General features: G+C 36.0%; 1 protein-coding gene and 1 long non-coding RNA gene across 2 annotated transcripts in view; one reads left to right on the forward strand and one right to left on the reverse strand.

Annotated features, from left to right (window-relative positions):
• Positions 1-5,793, forward strand: part of KCNB2 (potassium voltage-gated channel subfamily B member 2) — a 277,227-nt gene that overhangs the window by 177,297 nt on the left and 94,137 nt on the right. The gene's annotated exons all lie outside the window — the stretch shown is intronic.
• Positions 5,575-5,793, reverse strand: part of LOC116833157 (uncharacterized) — a 111,768-nt gene continuing 111,549 nt past the window's right edge. The window contains exon 3 of the long non-coding RNA XR_012655360.1: positions 5,575-5,619. This is a non-coding gene — a long non-coding RNA (uncharacterized LOC116833157). The remainder of the gene's footprint in view (positions 5,620-5,793) is intronic.

The raw sequence follows: 5,793 nt of genomic DNA on the forward strand, positions 1-5,793 counted from the left end.
TGGAGGTTAAGTCCATTAATAGCTATTAGCCAGGATGGGTAAGGAATGGTGTCCCTAGCCTCTGTTTGTCAGAGGGTGGAGATGGATGGCAGGAGAGAGGTCACTTGATCATTACCTGTTAGGTGCACCAGAGGGAGTCAACCTGGCATTGACCACTGTTGGTAGACAGGATACTGGGCTAGATGGACCTTTGATCTGACCCAGTACGGTCGTTCTTATGGGAAGTATAGTTAGGATTAATATGTTTGATCTGATTTACTTCAAGCTACTGGAAATTGTAAAACCATAATACCACACTAAACTCCCACAGTATTAATCAGAAAAGTACTAATCTTTGATCTGCTTCATACAGTAAATAAACTACAGCCTACTAGATTATACTTTTGTGACTAAGCAAAATAATTTTGTGAGATGAGTATGGAAAATCAGTAATAGGGTTGAACAATTAGCATAAAAAGAATAAAACTAATCTAACTTTGCCTGTTTGTATAGGTTATGAATTTTTGTGTAAGCTCTATTTCACTAGAAGTAGTTAGAAATTTACTGCAATTAATCAAAAACTAAATGTTTCAAGCAAATATTTGTGTTGAAAGAAAACACTGAACAAATGTTTGATAAGATGGAAACATTCCATTTTAATCTTTTCAAAACAGAACATTTTGATTTTTTTCCATTTCAAAATGGAAAATAAAATGAATTTTCCCTTCAATTTTTAAAATTTTATGTTATAAAGTAAAAATTGGAACAATATTTTGATTTTATTGAAATGAAACATTTTGATTGACCCAAACCGATTTTTTTCCCCAGAATTTCTTGTTGTGGGAAAAATATATTTTTTTGTTTTCATTCAGTTTTGGAATTGAAAAGTCCACTTGATATATCATCATGTAGTTATACAAGCACTACAAATATTCTGAGAGTCATGCTTGCATGTCTACCCCTGTCATTACTGAAGTCAGTGGAGTGTCTGCAGTGACTTCAACAGGAGAATGGGTTCCACAGTGTATTAAAAACAGTTACACAAACCATATAATATACATCAGTGGCTCTCAACCTTTCCAGACTACTGTACCCCTTTAAGGAGTCTGATTTGTCATGGGTACTCCTAAGTTTCACCTCACTTAGAAACTACTTGCTTACAAAATCAGACATAAAAATACAAGTGTCACAGCACACTGGTACTGAAACATTGCTACTTTCTCATTTTTACCATAGAATTATAAAATAAATCAACTGGAATATTAAATATTGTACTTACATTTCCATGTGTAGTACATAGAACAGCCTGTTTGAAATAAGTCATTGTCTGTATATTTTAGTTTGTACTGGCTTCGCTAATGCTTTTTATGTAGCCTGTTGTGAAACTAGGCAAATATCTAAGTGAGTTGATGTACCCACTGGAAGACTTCTGCGGACTTCTAGGGGCACACATACCCCTGGTTGAGAACCACTGATATACATAATGTAGGGGTTTTTTCACACGATGTATTCTTTTACAGGATGCAAGGTCCAATCCTAATTTCAATTGAAGTCAATAGTAAAATTCCATTGACATCAGAGGAAGCAGGATCAAACCCCATGTTATGATGCCAATCTCATATAATAAATACAGCATAATATAGTTAAGCAATTACTAGTTAAAGGGAAATATCAAATTGTGTAAGATCAAAATATGACTTAAATGCTGAACATTTCTACTTATCTTTTGCCAAAATCCATGTAGTTGTTTATATGTTCTCTTTTTTTCCCCAACAAAGTACAGTTTCAGCAATCAGAAGCAGCCCTACAATAACTAACCAATAGGTCATATTTTAATTTCATTTACGTAGCTGTACTCCAGATTTAACTTCGTATAAATCAGATCAGAATGTGGCACATTATGCTCAAGTGACGGACAAAATATTAAAGTCTCCCTTTATTTCACATGATTACATAATTGTCACTTTTAAACTCTCTGATGTAAATTTTCTCTTTTATGTGAAGTAATTACAACTGCATTCTGAACCTCTTCAAACTTCTTCTCTTGTGGAGTTCCACTAAGCACACTGGTAAGATTTACAGCAAGTGAGTGCAGAATGGCAAAATGTACTGTACTTAATGTGCATATCTCAGGACATTGACTGTAACATAGCAAAAAACCTGCACTGACTGGACTTAGCTATCAAACTAATTGTCTACACAGGGTGCAGTACTTTGGATCACAGTGGGACATCTTCTATTTGCACAGTGTTGCTAAGTCAACTATACATGTCACTGTTCAGCTGGGAGAGTTGACCTAAACAAATAATAGATCCCTGTGCAAAAGGATTACATTCCTTTGATAACTACCCATACCTGTTCTTTTTACTCTCTTCATAGTCTTAATTTAGTTAGTGTCATACCACAATCACTAACAATACAAATAATACGTAGTAAACAAAAAAAGACTTGAAACTAATCAGGGTGGATTTGATTTAAATCAAATTGATTTAAGTCATTTAAATCACTAGTCAGGAAGACTCGATTTAATCATAGTTTTCTACATAAAAGTGCATTCTCATTGGTTGTTATAACCTTAATACATATTCTTCACACCTCAGGGATAGATGTAGGTTTCATTTTTAAAAGATACACACTATACTTTTTTAAACAGTGATTTATTTTGAAAACTTTTCAGATTAGTTTTACAGCTATATCAGAAAATGAATGATTGTTTGGTTATTTCATTTACCAAAGGTAATTAAAGCAAATATTTATGAAGTCATTCGGAGGTGAACTATCTCCAATTCAACAGGTTAATCATTAATATTTGGAGGATTTTCTTGCCATGCTGTATTAGGAGGAGAACATCACCAGACAGACATTTAAATTGTTTTATTTAACTAAAACAATGACATTAAGTATTCTGGATTTTTTTCTTCAACAGCAAACATATAATATTTTAACAAAACAAGCATATGTCCCTCGCTTCTCACATTTATCTCCAGATTTCTTCTCCTTGTCCAGATCTGCTCCACTCCCAACAATCTTCTATTCATTGAACTTTTTGAAACTTTGCACTTTTAGAGAGAGGTAAGGGATTGACTGACTTTGTGTACACAAATTCGCATAAGGACAATTAGAGTTGAGGTCTGTTACTTCTCAGCTCTATGTATTATTTATTTATTTTAAACATTTTTGCTGTCAACAAGCATGTTACCTCTGGAGACACAAATCCACTGAGAATTGCAAAACTAAGCTTCTCTGATGGTATCTTCTAGACTGAGCACTGAGTCCCATTGGGTAGATAGAAAGATGAACCTAAATAATCTATAGAGAAGCCTGTGGAACCTCATAAAATTGGGTCCTTAATCCATGAATTATTGGAACTCGTTTACAAAACTTTTCTTAAACATTATATTAATATGTTGTCTCAGACTATAGAATTAGAATTTATAATCCCTATTCCATGATGAGATATTTGAGCTGAGAAGTAACAGACCTCAACTCTAATTGTCCTTATGCGAATTTGTGTACACAAAGTCAGTCAATCCCTTACTTGTCTCTAAAAGTGCAAAGTTTCAAAAAGTTCAATGAATAGAAGATTGTTGGGAGTGGAACAGATCTGGACAAGGAGAAGAAATCTGGAGATAAATGTGAGAAGCGAGGGACATATGCTTGTTTTGTTAAAATATTATATGTTTGCTGTTGAAGAAAAAAATCCAGAATACTTAATGTTATTGTTTTAGTTAAATAAAAAATCCAGAATACTTAATGTCAACCTTTATATAGGTTTTTTCCTCAAAAAGCATTTGATCAAAAAAATCCAATTTAAATAAGAAAAAATATCTAAAAAAATTTTTTTTTAGATATTTTTTCTTAAAACATTTATTTTTATCCACCCTGGAACTAATAAGGACAGTGCCAAATATACCTGCTTAGTAACTTTGAGTGAAATTCTGGTCCTAATGGCAAAGACAAAGGCAAAACTCCCATTGACTGCAGTAGGACTAGGTTTTCTCTGTGCTTTTTTTATCTTGTATTCCTTCCTTCATTCCTTTGTCGGATCTTAAGATCTTAGTCTGTGAGAAGCAGAACACCTCCTGAGAGATGGACTCCATTGCCATTGAAGCCAGCACCTCTCCATCGTTTAAATGGAATTACTTATGTGGGCCACGTTTCTAAAATGCATGAGTGTTTGCCCAATAGAGGCCTTCTACTGTAAGCTGTTTTGGGCAAAGGCCTGTTTTTAATGTCTGTAAAACACTATGCACACCAATGGCACTGTAGACATAATGATTGTATGGCCACCAGCTGGTAAAGAACAGTCTCATACAAAGATATGGTAGCAGGTGCCATCTTTATGCTAATACTTTTAAAATGTGCAACTCTTAAAAGCTGTTGAAAGACTGTGTGATGTTAGTCGTTATTGATGTCACACATGTAATGTGCCAGAATAACTTCCTCCCCCCCAAAATAAGAGAATTTATCAAAATCTGTGTATTTATTCTTTGTACACATCTTATAATAGCAATACTGAGCAAGCCACAAAACATTAACTGGAGATAGAGGACCATGTGGGGTTAATGGCTAGAGGTTCCGCTCTTCTCAGGAACAACTCTTCTCCTCAGATATTACTTCTTACTTCCGCAGTTTGTTAACTGAAACTCAAATTTGAGCAGGCTAGAAGATGCAAGAATGTTACTAGTCCCAAAACCAAAGAGTTTAAAACAAGGAGTTGATGAAACTATGAAAAGTTTCCAAGTGATCTTCCATGGGCATAAAATTCTATGCCTGTGACTAAAGCACAAAAAACTTTTTCAAACCAAGTATGGACTCCGGAAGACTCATGTGGCGCACTGGGGCTCTGCTGAACTGCACTCTGCTTTCCCAGATTTTCTTTTGCAATGCAGTAATTTTTTAGCCTTTCTTTGGGAAACTGACTGAGGGTCTGTGGCTACAGATAGTGCATGGGGCAGCACCGAGCGGGGGGCAGGGGCTTTTGGAAGAGGAAGAGGCAGAGATGGTCTGTGGAAGAGACCAGATGAAACACCACTGTGCAGATCTTTTGTTTTATCCCCCAGCAGTGAGGATGTATAAAGCATGTGGAGGGTTATTACAGCACATAAAAGCCAGTTAAATTATCTTTTTGCATAGTGTCCCTGTATTCAGTCTGTGGCGGGGTAGGAGACAAGGAGAGTCATCCCTTCCAGGCAGGCAGCATGTCTGCCCGGCATCCACCTGGTACTTGGACTGCAGGCTGAAGGTAGGATGTTGGCCTATGAGGAAACAGAGAGAGACCTCTTAGGCCCTGGTAATGCTCCTTACTCAGGCAAAAATCCCATTAATTCCCATAAATGTGGTGGTGCTGTTGTAAGGATAAGGAGTATTTTTTCTGGTTGGGTATATTGCAGACTTATTGCAGTGTTTTAGTCATTCCCAAGCTGCTTGTCATGATATTTGGAGAGACAAGGTCTACCTTTGTGCTGAAGACTTCTACCTCTTAACACTTTCATAGAACAATAAGTTATCCATAGCCACGCAGGACATTACAGTTTTCACAATAGTACTTACTGTGGATGCTCAAACTTTTCAGCAACAATGGAGACAGAACTTGACCCTCTTCTTTCAGCAGCACAGGTCTTCTCCATTGTTTTAGCACTATAGGGTTAATGAAACAGCTGAGCAGTTCTGATCTTCTCCAGTAGAAGACAGTGGTATTGTCATAAACAGATAGTAGGAGTTAATAGAACAGAAGTACTTTATATCTCTTTTGACTGTAAAGGGTTAACAAGTTCAGTAAGCCTGGCTGTCACCTGACTAGAGGACCAATCA

The sequence above is a fragment of the Chelonoidis abingdonii genome, chromosome 2 (genome assembly GCF_003597395.2).
Source record: "Chelonoidis abingdonii isolate Lonesome George chromosome 2, CheloAbing_2.0, whole genome shotgun sequence".
NCBI lineage: Eukaryota > Metazoa > Chordata > Testudines > Testudinidae > Chelonoidis > Chelonoidis abingdonii.